Genomic DNA, 19,207 nt, shown 5'->3' with positions numbered 1-19,207 from the left:
TGAAAAAGAATTAGGTCTCAAATTCTAAGATTCAAAAAATTACCTAGCCAACACTTTAACATTGTGGTCTTGCTCTTATTATTTAGAATTCAATTTTTTGTGTGTACTGAAACCACCCCATGGTAGCAAATTAGCTATGTTCTAATGATCCTTGTGGTTATTATAATACTATTTCTCAGCAGATAATGCACTGAACTGTTCATTTTAAGGATCAAAAATACTTAAGGTGCAATAGTGTGTGCCATGAGTTTCAGATTATTGTACTGTTATAAAATAAATTCTAAGAAGATACCTGCTTGGAAAATTCTAATTAGTGTGATTACTATGGAAATGGAAATTATTCTTTTAAAAAAATATAAGGACTTATTTTGGAAGATAATCAATGGTAGGATAAGAAACTGCCAAATGAGTCATTCAGCATGATAAAATACCTTTCCCTTGTATTCTGCTGAATGTATTACTCGTCAGGTTCAAAGACATTACACTGAAAATTACTTTGCAGAGTTTTTCTAAGAAAAACATGATATAGGTAAGTCCAAATCAACAGAAGAGAGAAAAAAATCTAAGAAATACAGACAAGTGAACCAATTTAGAACCAATAAGAATTGATTTGGAATTTACTTAGAATTATATTTGCCCTAAGTCTCTGTCCTGAAGTTGCGAATAGTAATAAAGAATAAAGAAAGAATGAAGGAAGAGTTACTTTATTATCAGTTGTTTTAAAACCAGTAAATACTAACAAATTATTTATAGACGTGTATCAGTAAGCTGTTTCCACAAAATTGTGCGTATCAAACAACCCCAAAACTCAGCAGTGTATGACAGGAAGCATTTATTTTTCATTCACAAGTTCTGAGAGCTTAGCTGCTTTCAGAGAAGATCAAGAGGGCTTGCATTCAGACTGCAGATGTCTACTCCAAGTACCTTTCGTTCTTCAGAGACCCACAAGCTACACACAATATGTTTTTCTCGCAATGACAGAAATGCAAGAGACCAAGCACTTTTCAATGCTCTGCTTGTATCATACCCCCTGACATCCCATTGGCCAAAAAGAAGTCATGTGACCAAGATCTACATTAATGGGACGGGAAATGTCTACCTCATGTTTGCCATGAGGCTATGGCAAAGGTGAAGATGCCATATACAGCTATTGAGAAATAAAGAATGAAGACAGATAACTAAACCTGCCACTACCCTAACTTTCTCTTATCTCTGAGAAGGAAAAGTTTATATATATTGCTAAGAGTCTGGATTTTGAAAACAATGTTCCTAAGAATTAATATATGTGGGTAGCAGTAAAATATCCAAAATTAAGAACAGAAATGCTTGGTAATACATACATACATACATATAGTATTGTTATTGTCAAAGGCATGTACAATTCGTCACCTACAGAAAAAAGGAGAAAACAATATGTCATCATAGATGAGTTGACAAAATACAGAATTGAAAAATATTAAAATGCTTAAAACAGGAAAAAGGGATGAGATGAAATAGGACAAAACTGAGATAAGTGAGGATTATTAAAAACTAACACCAGTAAAATTAACATAGTGCAAAAAATCAAATCTTTGGAGCACAAAATGGAGTAGAATGTCAAAAAAAAGGGGCAAATATTTAAAAAATGCCAGGTGCTAGAAGTGAAGTTTAGATAATAAAAACAAATACTTATGACTGAAACATATGAAAGCTCAGACAAAAATAAAAAGAAGCAATAATTAAAGATAATTGAAATGTTTTCCTGGGTTGAAGGATAAAAATATGTTTCACAACTTCATAAAGATATATTATAAATAATTATTGCATACTTTAAACCAGCCTAATTACAAAATGGGATGCAATCTATTTCATTTTTAATCAGTATAAGTAGAATACTGCTTTATTACTGGGAAAAAAATGACAAAAAATGGCACCAATATTAAAATTAAAGCCAAGCTCACATTTATAGATTTAATACAGCAAAAATAAAAAAGGATAATACTGACCTTGAGGAAATTGAAGCATGTCTCAATATTTTAAAAATAGGTATTTATTTCAGATAATGACAGAATAGCTTATTTAAGTTCTGCCATCACAGAAAAAAACAATTAGAAAATATGAACAAAACATTCTTTATAAAATTATATGACAGCACTATCTTATACTCAAAACATTTGCTGTTTCAAAAGCATGAGCTGAGAAGGCAAGCAGAGCCTTTAGAAACCTCCTGGGTATGTTTAGGACCCCTGGAGGAGGAGGATCTCTGGAAACACCTCAGGTTCTGGTGGCATCCCTGGGCCTACCATAGTTAATTGCCAGAAATAATTATAAACCTTCTCCGTAAAGAGAGAACATCATCACCAGCCTCAAATTACCTCTAAATTTTTCACACATAATACCAATCATTCAATCAAAACTCTCCAGGCAAGAAAAATGACAAGAATTTAAATTGAACAAAACCTGAGATAAAAAACAGACAACCAAAACAGACCCATGTGACATCTAGATATTGGGGTTATTACACATGGACTCCATACTAACTTTGACTAGTATTTTCAAGAATTTAAATGACAAAATGGCGAATCTGAGCACAGAGCCAGAAACTATAAAATCAAATTATAAACTACAGATCAAAGCTACAATGAGATATCACCTCACACCTGTCAGAATGGCTGTCATCAAAAAGAACACAAATAACAAATGTTGGCGAGGATGTGCAGAAAAGGGAGCCCTCCTACACTGTCGGTGGGGATGTAAATTGGTGCAGCCACTGTGGAAAACAGCATGGAGGTTTTCAAAACACCAAACATAGAACTACCATATGACCCAGCAATTCCACTCCTGGGTGTATAACTGAAAGTAACAAAAACACTATTCAAAAAGATACATGCACCCCAATGTTCACAGCAGCATTATTTACAATTGCCAAGATATGGAAGCAACCTAAGTGTTCATCAACAGATGTATGGAAAAAGAAGATGTGGATATATGTATAATGGGATACTGCTCAGCCATAAAACAGAACAAAATTTTGCCATTTGGGGCTTCCCTGGTGGCGCAGTGGTTGAGAGTCCGCCTGCCAATGCAGGGGACACGGGTTCGTGCCCCGGTCCGGGAGGATCCCACATGCCGCGGAGCGGCTGGGCCCGTGAGCCGTGGCCGCTGAGCCTGCGCGTCCGGAGCCTGTGCTCCGCAACGGGAGAGGCCACAACAGTGAGAGGCCCGCGTACCGTTTAAAAAAAAAAAAAAAAAAAAAAATTTTGCCATTTGTAGCAACATGGATGGACTGGGAAGGCATTATGCTAAGTGAAATAAGTCAGAGAAGGACAAATACTGTATGATATCACTTATATGTGGAATCTAAAAAATACAACAAACTGGTGAATATATCAAAAAAAGAAGCAGACTCAGATACAGAGAACAAACTAGTGGTTTCCCGTGGGGGGGTGGGGGTGGGGAGGGGCAATATAGGGGTGAGGGAGTGGGAGGTACAAACTAGGCTACAAGGATGTATTGTACAACATGGGGGATATAGCCAATATTTTGTAATAACTATAAATGGAGTATAACATTTAAAAATTTATTAAATTTTTTAAAAATTAATTAAAAATAAGAAAAACAACAAGACAAAACAAAATCACCTTTACTGAGGTATAGTTTACATACAATAAAATCACTAATTAAAAAAATTAAGTGAAATGTCTAGAGCTAAAAGCTACAACTAATTAAAATTAGGAACTTAATACATATATTTAACAGTACCTTACTTGAACTGGAAGAGAGAAAATATACAGAGTGAAGTATAGAAAGTAAAATGTATGGAAAACACACCAAAGATCATAAGAGCATTGTAGGAAATGGTGAATAGGACTAATAGGGAAGAGAAAAAAATGAGGTAAAGCAATATTTCATATTTCCAAGGATGAAAGTCACAGATTCAAGAAGCACGCTGAACTCCAAGCATGACAAATGCAAAGCAAGTCACATCTAAGAATATCATGGTAAAAATAAGTAAAACTACTGTAAACCAAATACAAAAGAAAATCTTTCACATTACTTCCAAAGATGCAACAATGAGACCAAAAGATAATATCTTACTAGAATCAATGGATGCCAAAAAATTAAATAAGTAAAATAAAATGACATCTTTAAAATGCAACTAAAATAAAATAACATTCAGTTTAGAATTAGATACAGAGGAAAAAATATCCTTCAATACAAAATAAAGATACTGTCAGAAAAACAAGATAATAGAAATCAGAAGCAGCAGGTTTTACTAAAAAGAGTTCTTCAGCCATAAAGAAAACGAATTTAGATGCTCAGATGGAAGCATAGGGATTCAGGAAAAAATGAAGAGCCAAAAAGAGTAAATGTATAATAAATATAAAGCAAATATTGCCTGTACAAAGCAACAATAATAATATTTTGACGGTTTGAAATATATGTAAAAATGTCAAAATGGTTTTCAAAAGGCAAGAGAGAGGCAAGTTAAGTTAAACTATTTTAAAGTTCTTTCATTTTGAGGGAAGTGGTAAATGGTAAATTTAATTTATATTAAATTTTAACAAGGCTAGAATGCATATTGTAATATCCAAGGTAATCACTAAAAGAAGAATCAGGATGTAAAACTAAGAAGTTCATGGAGTGGAAATAACAACAACAAAAAAGCTAATCAAAAAGAGGGGGAAGAAGGGAGAAAGAAATGTACATAGAGTGGGGGTAACAGAAAACAAATGATAAGATGTAGATATAAGCTCATTATACTAGTTGTAAATAGACTAAACATTTCAATTGAGAAGAAATATTTCAGGCTGGATTGAAAAGCAAACAAAGACACTGCATAAAAGAGACACACCTTACATATAAGGTTACAGAAAATTCAAAGTTAAAAAGGAGAAAGATTTATCATGATTTATTGTGTTTATAGGCCATTTCGTGTTTTTTCACATAAAATGCTATCTCAGTCCATGTGTCTAGATTTTCATATGCAAACCCCTACCCACACACATGCCTATACATCAAGTTTCTTGATTATTCATAAGAATAATAAATGTTTGTTTTAGATGACATAGTCTGTGTTTAACCCATTCGTCAGCATTTAAGCACTTGCTCTAGTCCCTTTATAAGGCCCTTCTTAGGCGGTAACAGTTCCATCAAAGTACAACAGCAAAAATCATTTCCTCACATATGGATAAGCTGCTCTGTGGAGCGTACAATGCTGAGTTTCCTGGAAAATGATGGAAGTTGATTTCATTAATACTTCTCAGCTTAAGAACTTGAAATCCCAACTAGTATTAAGTGACACAGTCCCAACATATTTGGGCCCCTTGTTGATTTCATATGTGGGGACAGAAGACAAGGAAGTATTATTGGTATTCATACAGCACTCAGCATGTGATATACAAGGCCTGCAATTTTACCACCTATGGGAGAAACTTACATTTTTATCTTCTCTATGCATGTCACATACAGTGTGCATAATAAGTTGAAAATTCTATTTCCAATTAAATATACATAACATAGTATACTTAATGCTCCTTCCTCAAATAATTCCTGATGTTACTCTCACTATTATTTATTAAGAGGAAAAAATAGAATTAAAATTGAAGTAAATTGAATCTTTCAATTTTCCACTGACTTCAAGGAGAGAATTCCTTGATTACTATTTCTATTCTTACCCTGCAATTATTTGAACTAAGTTGCATTCAAAGAGTATCACCAATCAATGTTTAACATTCTACTCAGTGAGGGATACATTATTCTCTGGATCAACCATTTACTATGACCTAGTTCTGGACTTGGAAATTAGTGCAAAAATCTGCATCCTTTGTATCACACACCTCTGGGTTTGGAAAGAGATTCTGGCGTGTTTCATCTACAAGGAATCTTGAGAAGCTATTGTGGGCTGATGGTCAATGGGTTTAACTCTGTAGTGTGTCAGAAGACACACTTCACCCTGGTGGTTAAGAGCACACACTCTGACTCTGGCTAGGTTCAAATCCCAATTTCCTACTTACTCTATGGCCTTGGCAAGAAACTCTTCAAAAGGGGATAACTTAATAAAATGTAGGTACATTCCTCCCATGCTTTAAATAACTATGTATGGATTTGGATCACTTTACCACTACTACTATATTCTTGGAGTAGGTTTTGTAGGAGTCTCCAGAACATCACACCTCACTCCCTAAGTCCCACAGGTTGTAAGCTCTTTGGGTAATGGTTTCTTTCTTTCCCTCCCTGTGGTTACAGAAAAAGAGATGGTTGACCGGTTGACCAATAGCATTAGGAAGAATAAAGAGCAGCTAGAAGATGACAGTAAACCTGTGGCAACTTTGAAGTTGATGAGATCTCTGTGAAAGCCTGCCTCCTTCTCTAAGTCAGTATTGACCAAAAAGTCATACTCACAACTTGAAGGATGGCACATCTTCTGAGATTCTACGGCCCCACAGTGTCTGTAGTATTAATTTGTGTTACTTTAGGACCTTAGGAGTCACGATCACACAGGAAATGCATTATGGATAGTTGTAAAAACTTTAGGACTGATGAGGGTTAATTTGAGCATAAACTCTGACTGAATTATTGAACCTCTCATTATTTTGCATAAGTCCCATCACTTGTGAGATAAACTGAATCACTTGACTCATACTTAATGCAAACAGATTCTGAAACTGATTGTTCTTTGCATTTCTATTTCCTTGAAACAATCCAGCTTAGTGATTCAATGTGAATAGATGCTACTGCTTTTGAAAAAAATCTCCACATTCCAATTATGTGCAGTCATATTTTACAGATAGTAACAGCATGATATCAAATTACATTGCCTGATGCAGATAATTCCAGTGACTTTCTAAATTTCCATCTGTCTATGAACAGAAAAAACAAATCCAGAATAAGAAAAAATACATATATGTATGCATACCTCATTTTTGCTAATTAGTCTATCTAGGCAATGAGCGACAAAGTTTCAGATGCTATTATTACTCACAATTTAATGGAGAAGTAGCATTTCATCATCCACCTCCATTTCCCTTAGACAGTAGGTTATTATAACGCTGTTTTCTGAGGTAAAGGAAATTTGTCAATGTAGAAAGCTTGGGTCAAGGTACTACAACGTGAAGACAGCCATTGCTCTACAATGATCCATTGAGGGCCATCCACTCTGTCACGTGGAACTATAAAGAGCCTACCAGCTCTACAGGGAGGAAAATAAATCTCACCTCTCTTAAATGTCCTTGTCTAGAATTTGGCATTTTCTAAAACAGCTACCTTTTACCCTACTTCAAGTTTACCAAAGAAGAAAATGAAAACCAAAAGCAAAAAATATATGCACAGAGTAATTGTACAATATTGATAATGTCTTGACTCCACAGCACAAAAGAATAAGTATTTTCTTTAAATGGATGACATTGGTCAAAAACTCAAATGCCTAGTATAAATCTTTCGTAACTTCTGCAAAATCCAAAGGAAACACATTTCTCACTGACTTTCTGTGAGTAATAGCAGCTTAGAGATAAAAATCAGCATTTGAATGATACCCGTAAGTGTGGATGTTATTTTTTACAATAATGCATCAGAATAGTTAGTATTCGCTACAAATCAGGGATTATGAAACATTTTTGCTTCTAATAGCAAAAGAATTATGGTTGCTCAAATACTGATAAAAATATATGATGGAGTTTTGGAAACCACAAAGAACTATAATATGTGTAGCTTATTTTTAAGGACAAAGATAATTCTTTTTGGAAATTCTTCAAGTAAAAAGCATCCACATTGTTTTTCTAGATAGAACATTACAGTATAAATTAGGAAACATTCTCAAATGATCATGCCAAAGATGTCAGAAGAAACTTTGTGAAGATGAGAGAATTTCCATTCTGTTCATACTTTCTATGGGGAGTGTGTAGTCACTACTTAAAGTAAGCAGCATCTGCGGCCTCAGAGCACCAGGAAATACTCTCATTTTTAAAGGAAACATTAGGATAGAGATATATACTTGACTCCTTTTTATCTATTTCCTTGTTTTGGAAGTTTTTTATTCATTGGTTTTACATGACACTGAAGTCCAGACTCCTCTGTTCTCTTATTTTCCATTTCTGAATGGTCACTATAATTCCCAGTTTGCTCAACCAGCAGCAGTACTCTTGGAATTAGGTTAAAAATAAAACTCCTGTGACACAGTGGGCTTCACCCAGCACGAATTTCATTAACCTTTAAAAATAGTTATAGAAAAGACATCAACACTACCCGCATGGCAACAACATAGCAGAAATCTCATGATTCTAAAGCACAGCTTTCAGAGTCCCCGAAAATGACACTCTACTTGTGTGGTCATGAGAGAAGAGGTTAAATGGACATTGATGTCTCAGGGAAGCAAATCAGCTGTGGGATCACTTCAGTTTTCAAATCTTGGGGGTTTTTTGTTTGTTTGTTTGTTTTTCTACTTCCCTAAGTTCAGCATGAGGATTAGAGAAGAGAATCCTTTACCTTAAGGTGCATCAACATTTATACTTGCACTGCTTTCCCTGAGACCTCTTCTGTCTCTCAAAGAAGGCAACTCATTTTGAGCTAGATGTGATATTTTACTGACAATGCTTCCTTCGTTCCTTTCTCCATTCCTATTTTTTTGTTTTGTGTTTGTTTGTTTTTGTCTTCCTTTTTTGTCTGCGTCATGAGATTCAAACTCAAAGGCTTTCAGGCATGTAATAACAATGCGAAGATGCCAGTTGGATAGCATTCAAATTCTTTGAGAACATTTCACCAAAGTAAAACGACAGGAACCAGACCTACCAAATATTGACCACTGTTTTTTTCCATGAGTCTTTTCTGTTCTCCTAAGAGTACAGACTTTTAAAACTATAATTCCGTTTTTAAAAATCCTGTCTTCTCTGGTTTTGTTCTTTTGTCTTATAACTTCTTTAAAGCAATGCAAAAACCACAGTCAAACCAAATGAATTTTGCAAGTAGGGCAGAGATGTAAAGAAATATTTAAATATAAATATAATACATATAGATAAATAAATATGTATATGTATAGATAAATAAATTGGTATATGTCAAACCAAATGAATTTTGCATGTAGGGCAAGATGTAAAGAAATATTTAAATATAAATATAATACATATAGATAAATAAGTATGTATAGAGGTCTAGCCATCCATAGTTTTGAAAACTATGGTAGATTAGTCTTCTATAGCTGCATAACTAATAGCAATTTACAACAACACATATTATTTATCTCATAGTTTTGTGGGTTCGGAGTCTAGGCACAGCCTAAATGAGTCCTCTGCAAGACTGCAATTAAAGTGTCAGCCATGGTTGAATTCTCCCCTAGAGGTTTGACTGGGGAAGGGTTCAGTTTCAAGCTCATTTGTCAGCAGAACTCATTTTCTGTGACTGTAGGACTAAGGGATGCAGTTTCTTACTGACTATCTGCTGGAGGTGACCCTCAGCTTCTCTCTAAGTAACTTCCCCAATATGGCCATTTATTTATCACACCAGCAAGGAGAGTCTCCAGAGCAAGTCTACTAGCAAGATGGAGTCTTATGTAATAAAACATAAATACAGGAGTGACATTGCATCACCTTTGCAATATTCTATGGGTTAAAAGGAAGTCTCATCTTCTGCCCTCACTCAAGGGGAGGGAATCATCAAAAAGCATAAACACCAGAAGGATCAGGGAGGAGCCACCCTGGAGTCTGTCCACCTCTAGAAGTACCAATTTTGGCTCAGTAAACATAGTCACTAATAAATTGTTGGGGAGCTCATCTAGAGGACATGACTGCTGGTTCACCTAAGAGCTGGACCTGGGCAATCAGAGGCTCCTCACCCTCTCCCCTGTCTTTGGGATGTATATTCCGCCCACCATTCCATGGACATAGCCTTGAGAAAGTAAGGTGCTGTTGAGACCATATGGACTGAATGCATGACTGAACCCAGTTATGCTCTCTCCATAAACTTATAAGATTCTGGTAGGCAGGTGAGGAGATCTATTCATCTTGCAGCCACCCAAGACAAGCCTATGTAAGTTCCTTTGCTTATTAAACCTGCCACCTACCAATCTGGAGCGGTCTGCCTCTTTTTTCAGTCTCCTTGCCTTCCATATATGGGAGCCATTTTGCTAAGCAACAAAAAGAGTGGCTCAATTTCATCTGTGATTTATATCAGGAGTTATCAAACTCCTGGCCCATGAGTCAGCCACTTGCTTTTGTAAATAAAGTTTTATTGGCACAAAGCCGCACACATTTATTCATGAATTATCTATGGCTGCTTTTGTGCTACAATGGCATATTTGAGTAATTGCAATAGAGGCTACAATATAACCCATCCTAATATATTTATTATCTGGCCCTTTCTGAAAGTTTGCCCACCTCTGATTTAAATAGTGGATTTTAGCATAAGTTAAGTTCTTTGTTAGATTGATTATTATGTTTATTTTCTCCAATAGTTTTTGAAAGAATAGATGCAACCTAACAGGTGAAATATAGGGATGATTAGCAACAAGCTTTGTGAAACTGGAAATTTGAATATTTTCTTGTAGTAACATTGCACCATCTCGTGGAATACTACAGAAACTGTCAGAAAAGTTTATTGAAGTACTGTTACTGAGAATCTTGAATGCTTTGATCTAACTTCTAAATTCTACTGAAAATAATGTGCAAAAGAAGTCCCATGCTTTGAATTTAAAAATTTATAAAAGAGAATATCTAATTCAAATTTTTATTTTCTGGATAAGGAAACTGGTCTTCTAAAATTAAATGACTTACTAAAATTCCACAGTCAGTTTAATAGTGGGATTTTAGAATTTTTCTATAAAAAAAATGAAGGTGCATTTAGGTATATGAGTGTGTACATGTTTAATATATTGAATTAAATATTTAAGTAGTAATATTTTTATTCAAAAATAAATTCAGGAAATTTTAATTGAACTTTTTATTTAGAACAGTTTTAGATTTACAGAAAAATTGCAAAGATAGTAAGCAGAGCTAATTTTCATAGAAATATGAAATTACTTACATCAATACCAAAATTGTGGGGATGAAATTATTTGGGGTATCATGTTCAGTTCTGCACATGCAGGTCAGGAGGAATAGGAAAAATGGGAACGTGTTAAGAAGAATAAATTTCAAATAGGTATATGAGATCAGAAAACCATTCCATCCAATCAGCTGCAGAAGGAACCGGGGCTGGTTATTGTGAAGAAGACATGGTATTAGGGCAGGGAGTGCGGCTTTAAGTGTCTGAACGGCTGTCCTGGGAAACATGAGTTACACTTCATTTCTTGGCACCTATTCCAAGAATATCCCTTGCTTTCTCATTGACACATCCTGAGTTGAGATACTGTAAAATGTGGAGCTTCATAAAATCTGGTGACTGAAAACAATTATTAACATCATAGGATGACTTTGTATCATAATAAGGGCAAGTATTTCATCCTAGTATGCAAATTTGATTTTTAGTGCATTCAGTCTGCTTTAAATCCAAGTGTGCTGATGCCCATTTTGATGTCCAATAGCCCTCACAGGACTACTTCAGATGCTCAGATATATGCTTTTCAGACTGTGATTCTGCACACCAGGCCATCGCCCACTGCCATGTGCATGCCCTCCTCACCCTACTTGGGCTTGGACACTCAAGGTTGTGCTACTCCACTGTGTGGACGCCATTCACCACAGTCCTCAGGTTCAGACACTCCACACTGGGTGTGCATGGGCACCCTGCTCAGCCATTCATACTTGCATACTGTGCCTCCTTCCCACCACAAGTATTTCTTCCTAACCCTGAGTGGGTTCTGACTCCCCACATCAGATCTGTTCCCTGCTCGGATGCCCTCCTCACCCTCTTCTGATACCACTAGCTGAGTGCCCTCTCAGGTCAGCTTCCTTCTGGTTTTTTTTTTGTTTGTTTGTTTGTTTTGCGGTACGCGGGCCTCTCACTGTTGTAGCCTCTCCCGTTGCGGAGCACAGGCTCCGGACGCGCAGGCTCAGCGGCCATGGCTCACGGGCCTAGCCACTCCACGGCATGTGGGATCTTCCCGGACCGGGGCATGAACCCGTGTCCCCTGCATTGGCAGGCGGACTCTCAACCACTGCGCCACCAGAGAAGCCCTGCCTTCTGTTTTTGATGAGGCTCTGCACCAAGCTGCCCTTCAAGGCAGACAGCCTCGTATTCTTCAGTCTCTCTCTCTCTCTCTCCCTCTGTCTCTGTCTCTCTCTTTCCTTCCCCCCTCCCTACATTTCTCTGCCCTACCTAAAGCTTTAGGACTAAATTGCTCTGGAAAAATATTTAGGAATGAAAGGAAATGGAAGAAAAGAAAGCACACAATTGGTTTGTTTCCACAATTCTCACAGCAACAATAACAGAGACTCAAGTGGAAGTGAAGTGGTGTAGAGGCACATGTTTATATGTAAAGGTTACTTATATACAAATTGAGTATTTGTAAACTGGAGGACAAACAATCAAATATGTTCCACTGAAAACCCTCCCAAAATAACTAGGACAATGCTGTCAGAAAGAATACTGTATCACAGTATTCTGAGTCCACAGGTTTTTGCAAAACCTTATCAGTCAAATCTTAAAATCAACTTTTAGCATATAAATGGTATGCACTCTCCAAAGCAAAATGTTATACCTTTTCCTAATATGAGAAACTATGTACTTTGAGTAAAATATAAAAATATTATTCAATAAAGTATTTATCTTTGAAGTTTTTAAGCTGATGAAAGTTTACATATGACTTACTTCTCAATCCCATTCTTATTTCCTTTCAGTGGTAAAACATGTTCAATTCCCATCATTAGCATATGTCGGACTCTCATCTTTAGCAGTCAGTTGACTACTTACCCTTCGTCAAAACTCTAGGCGACACCGTTTTCTATTTCTACAATTGAATTGCTTCTATTATACTAAAACTCACATGTTCCATTAGGTAAGTATACTGGAGAAAGTTGTTTTCAGTGCTCCATCCACTTTCCTGACATCACTCACCTGGAAATCAATTCAACAAAGGTATTGTGAGTGATTTTTAGTATTACCCATCAATTTTACTTTATTTTTTTATACTGAGGAACTTAGAATTAAGAACTAACGATGGCTGTCAGAATGTGTACTTGTCTGAAAACTTCACTGCTTTGTATTTTTTTATTGCTCTGAGAAAGTGTGCCTAGTTTATCAAATGTAACTTAAATTTTACGTATTTTTGTAAACTGCTTAAATATAAGTTGTATTCTGTAACTTTTTAAAGGTATATATCAGTTAAATAAAGGGAAATGAAAATATTGCTAAGCTGTCTGGAAAAAATTAAAATATAAGGCAAATAGCACCATCTACTGAAAAATCCATTATTTATAAGACAGCTTAATTTTATTTCATTGAAAATTGAAATGAAAATTACAAGAACTATGATTCTATTTATTTTGTGGCTATTCCAAAGATTTTAATTCCTAATCTACTTGTTATTGATGGTTGTTATTGATACAATGGAATAGAGAAAATAAGATCTATTTTAATACAAGTTAGCGAGAGTTATGTTTTAAGTGTGCCAGTTATCAAGTTATTGCCTCTCAGCTCCAAATCCATTCTTGATTGTCTTGCTTGTGATACTGGAGCTGAATCTTATAAATATTTCTCTCTTTCCAGCTGGCAAGATGGTAAGTTTGCCAGTAGAGGGACCCTCATGGACACAGCAGAAGGAGGAAGGGCCTTCTCTTTCCGGTTCTGGTGTGCATTATTTTTTTTCCTTCTTGCTTCTACACTGTTCAGCTGGCGAGTGGGACACCCAACTGAGCTCACTCCCAGTGAGTTTCCATGACACACCCATGGACATCTTCCCAGAAAGTTCTGCAGGCTGCACAAAGCAGCTTCTCAGCAAGTTCAGCAACACCCTCAGTGGGTGACTTCCAACAAGAGCAAAAACTGTGCTCTCTTGAAGTGTACAAAGAACTCTTACTAAAATAGATTATATTCTGTGCCATAAATAAACTCTCAGTATATTGGAAGGAAATGAAATCATGCAAAGTATTTTCTCTGACCAAAGTGGAATTAAATCACAAACCAACAAAGGAAAGATATCTGCAAAATTCCCAAATGTTTACAAATTAAATAATATTTCTAAATAAACAGATGTCAAACAAGTTATAAGAAAAAATTTAAATATTTTTACCTGAATGAAAATGAAACTACAACATATTAAAAATTTGTTAAATATCACTAAGGCTGCCAGTAATTAGTTGTGCACCTATTTGAGGAAGGCATTTAGACTCTCAATGCCTTCATTTTCCTGATTGTAGTTTGTTGGTTGAGTTTGGGTCTCCTCCTGCTTTGAGTTTTTATCAATTTATAATGTGAAAAAGCATTAAATCTGAAAATGCAACCTCAATAAAAATTTATAGGTAATAATATTAGAGAAAAATTATAACAGATTTAGAATTTTAATTTCCTTATGAAGCATCAATTGAAAAGGAGTTTTAGTCTAGGCTTGCAGTTTTTACTTCTCAAAATTTAAAGCCCATAGTGTTGGCAGACTAACAAAACCCTCATTGTCATATAACCTCAGGTACATTAGTGAAGTAGCACATTGTATAATGTCCTTTGTAATGCTACAGATGAAAAAAGTGTCCAAACACACAGAAATATTTCACTGTGCCTTGTTACTTATTGTCATGAATAGAAAATTATGATTTGATATGTGTAAGTTATTTTATATTTTCTTCTGGGTAAATTAGTTCAAACTTATATTTTAAGTTTTGAAAAATGAAAATGACAACTTAGAGTTACCATTAGCTCTGGCAAAAATTTAACTGCAATATGATGAAATAAAATATTGCTAAATAAATTATTCATTAAAGAGAGTTTAAAAGAGAACTATTTTTTTTAATAAGAATCTCTGGTTGGAAAATGAAAACTGAATTAGCTATAAGCTTGGTCTAATATTTTGAAATTTGCTCAGTAAAAAGCCTCCAGCTCCTCCCTGCTCTGTCTCTGAAGAGTATGAAAAGCTTAAAGTATAGCAAGCACAGGGCAAGAGTCAGGCCAACTAAAAATAAAGTACCTTATTAAGCTTTATTGACTTGAGTTAGCTAAAGGTGCCAGGTACACGAAGTTCTAAGCAAAAACTTAGTCATTAGGTACCCTTAAAATCAGCTGTCATCAGGTAAGAAGAAAAAAATCGCCTCAGCTAGAATTGCCACTCATTCTAGACTGATACTAACAATTACGTAATTTTAGAAAGTCTGGCAATATGAAGCAGTTTAGCTGAGTGTGAGAAATAATGACCTGATTAATATTAATCCTAATAGCAATGCCTTAACTTAAATAGCATTTTATAAAAACGTTTCAAGGTTGAATATACAGGAAAGCACATAGATAACCGGAACCACATTGCCTAAGATGGATTTGGGTCCAACACATAAACTGTGTCAACTTTGGCAATTTATTAAAATTCTTTCTACTTTGGTTTCCTCTTTTGAAAAATGAGGAAAGTAACAGTCCCTTCATTGGAAGATTGTTGTGAGAGTCAAATAAGTTATTATATGCGAAGAACTTATAACTAGGCCCAGGATAATAAGTCTTAGGTGTTTTTATATGAATTTCATATTTAGCATAAAAAAAAAACAAAAGCCTTAGTGGAGTTAGGATGCTGTTATTCTCCATACAACAGATGAGAGGACAAAGCTAGAGATTGTCTCTTTACCAAAGTCAGGGAGTTCCAAATTAGTCTTTGTCAGAAAATCGTCAAGAAAAAGCTTGTAGATAAACCTAACCAATAGTTAAAGTCTGACCCTGAGCCGAGACTGCAAGTTAGATTTCTAATTTAGAAAAAAAGTGCATAATATTGACCTTACATGGCTTTTCTTTTATTATACTAGAAACGTGTTTATATTTTGTGTCCTTTCTTCTATTTTTTATATATGATGTATTTACTGAGATATATTTTCAGTGACAACTATGTAGAGCCTTCCTCCATGTTGCCTACTTTCTTCCACAATCCCCAACCCTTCCATCCTCACCCTAGTTTGCTTCTCACATAAAATTTTAAAACTTAATAGATCAAGTAATAATAAATGCTTTCAGAGGTCCTGAATGCCAGGTACTTTACAGAACTTATTTAATTCTTACAATAAACCAATAAGGAAGATATTCAAATATAAGAAGAGTAAAGCTCAGAGATGTTCAATAACACATTCAAAGTCATGAGCCAGTGAATGAGAAAGCCAGGATCTGCTCACTGTTCTCTCATTTCAGAGAGTGTTTCTTGCAATATGCCACACAGCCTCGCAAAGTCTTTAATTTACATTTTAAAGAAAAGTCTACTCTTGCCATCTCCAGCTCTGTGTCTCCACTCCCTTTTTTAAAAAATCATCATCCTGACTTAACCGAACAACTTAAAAAGTTGTTATATGAGTGTTGCATTATAGTTACATAACACCTGTATGTAGGAAAAAAATTTAAAAGCAATTGAGGGGCATTAGGAAAACATATTCTTTGAAATTTTCAATTCTCCTTATAACCACTACCATGTGAACAGACCAGGCTACCCTGCTGAAGGATTAGAGACATGTCATCGCCATCACCCCAGCTAATCTCTAGTCAACGAACAGCCAAAGAATGCCACTGTAGAAGGCAATTTGACTCAACGCTTCCATTGCTAAGAGAACTTTTTAGGGCTGTAGAGCATCCATCTGTCCTGCAGAGGGCACCAGTGGCCCAGACCGCAGAATTCAGTGCTTCTCATACGACAGCCTTGGAAGGAAACCCCCTCCTTGCCCTGTGCACTGCCTGTAGATTTGGCGGGGGCGGGTCACTGAAAGCCAGCGCTACCACTTCCTCTCCTAGAGATATGAGTATCTTCTAAGACTTTCACGGCAGAGTTTTCAGTTTGGCCCCCAAATCATATATTTGCATAATGTAGTTATATTGAAAACTTTGCAAACTGTTTTAGATCATTACTTTTTATTTTTAGAGAAAATTAACATTTTTAGAAGATCAGGATGCACTTCAAGCTCTAAAATCATTCAGTCCCCAGTAATGTCATAATACAAAAATGCTAATAGTGAAACCTCATTAGTTCACCCCAGCCAAAAGACCTGTCTACCTGATCTAGCAAAAACCCCAAATCATATGCTTAAATACTGTTATACTGTTTTCTGTAAATACATTTCTTACTTATTAAGCTAACATCCTTTTATGCACTCAGGTTGTTTCCTAAGAAGGGTTTATTAAATGTAGGAGCAAAGCTGATGAAGTGCATGTTCTTTGGCATCAAACTGACCCGGGTCCAAATCCTATTTCTGCCACTTATTAGCTTGTGTGACCATGAGAAGTCACTTTACACATCTCTGAGCCTCAATTCTCTCATTTGTAAATAAAAATAAAAATACTTGCTTCACATAACACTGTGAGAATTAAACTAGATAATGTGCAGAAATGCTTAGCACAATGTTAAGTGCACAGAATAAAGGCTGAGAAAATAATGGTTATATAACTAAATAGATATTATGGATTTGTAAGTAGTATATTAGCAGTTTTTGTGTGGTGCTTGTTGCAGGGAGGACAAAAATCTTTAATATGTGTCACTACTCTAATATTTGAACTATTTTATATGGTTTCTAGCAAAATCTTTGGCCCCAAGATTCACTTTCAAAGAAAATATTCTTAGGGCAAGTGCAGAGTGTAGCTGTTTAAACATCCATTTGCAAATAAAACTTCCAAAATACTAAAAAAAATTATTCTCTTAAAATTTTGGAAGATTAATCCTTGTAATTTGATAAATAATTTGATGAATTTGATTAATAATTTAATAAATTTGTAATTTGGTAAATAATTTAAATGGTCTATGAAAAATAATTCATTAACTAAATATAAATTTAGCTCAATTTTTGTCTGAATTATGAAAAAGTATGAATTACCAAACTTTCACCAAGTTTGGAAAAGCTATTATTAAAATAATGTAAGTAGGGACTTATAAGCTTGAGTTCAAGGCAACAATCCTGAACTGAGAAAAATAAAGATATTTTATAATAATAAATGAGAGCAAATCACATTAACTACCTGTCAATAATATTTATACATCAAATTACGGATCATTAAAATAAAACTGCGAGAAATGTAAATGGTAATATATGAAAACAATAGTCGGTGACAGTCTCATCTCTATGGGCAAAAAAATAGATCCAAAACAGAGAATCCAAATAAAAAATAACTAAGCAGGTCTTACAGATATATATCATATTCAATAAATTGAAAATTGATTGATGCATTTTATTTTTTATAATCATCCATGAAATTTCTAAATATTGGCTATTAATTCCACAATAAATTGCTAGTAAATATGAAAAAGTAGATGTTAATGTCATTATTATGTTATTGTTGATAGTAACATTAACAAAAATATAAATAACTGAGGAATAAAATTTGCAATTAACATACAACACTCATACAAAGAAAAAAATGTAAAGTAATTGAGAGGCATAAGGGAAACTAACTCTTCGAAATTTTCAGTTCTCCCTGTGACCACTACCATGTGAACAGTGCTGGCTAGCCAACTAAAGATGAGAGATGTCCTCACCATCACCCCAGCTAACATCTAACCAATGACCAGACATATGAATGAAGCTATTCTAGGCAATCCAGCCAAATTGCCAGCTGACCACAGAATAATCATGTGGCTGACGCATGAAAACAACAAACATTGGCTATGTTAAGCCACTGAATTTTAGGTTGGTTTCCTATACAGCAGAGTCTGATACAAGACTTAGGCAAGAACAAAGACAAGCTCACACTGTCTTTTCTTCTGACATGGCCTCTATCGGGCAGAGGAGAAACATACAGCTTTGCCTTGCTGAACCTGAGAGTGTAGGATGCTTCTGAAGCAACAGCAACCTCCTTCCAGCAACCAGAAAGCCAGCCCAGGACTTATCCTTTGCGTTTTCTCAGGCATGAGTTGAACATGGCCATAGTGGAGGGAATGTGTTAGGCTCTCCATGTTCTTTCATTGCAACTCCCCTTCTTTTTTGTCTGAAAAAAAGGGCAAGCACCTCATCTTTTGCAGTTTAGAACAACCACAGAAAACACCAAAACTCTATCCAACAATTCTCTTTGAATTTCCAATCATCTATTTTCTTAGCCTATCCAAGAACTGTTAGAGGTAAGTAATCAACCAATGATGGAAACCAATATTCTGTTACAAACTTTTTTACATCTCGTATCTCACTGTGGGTTGTGCATCTGTCAT

The sequence above is a fragment of the Monodon monoceros genome, unplaced genomic scaffold (genome assembly GCF_005190385.1).
Source record: "Monodon monoceros isolate NGI ecotype Baffin Bay Population unplaced genomic scaffold, NGI_Narwhal_1 Super_Scaffold_16, whole genome shotgun sequence".
Taxonomy (NCBI): domain Eukaryota; kingdom Metazoa; phylum Chordata; class Mammalia; order Artiodactyla; family Monodontidae; genus Monodon; species Monodon monoceros.
The sequence above is the reverse complement of the archived record's forward strand: the minus strand, read 5'-3'. Positions refer to the sequence as shown.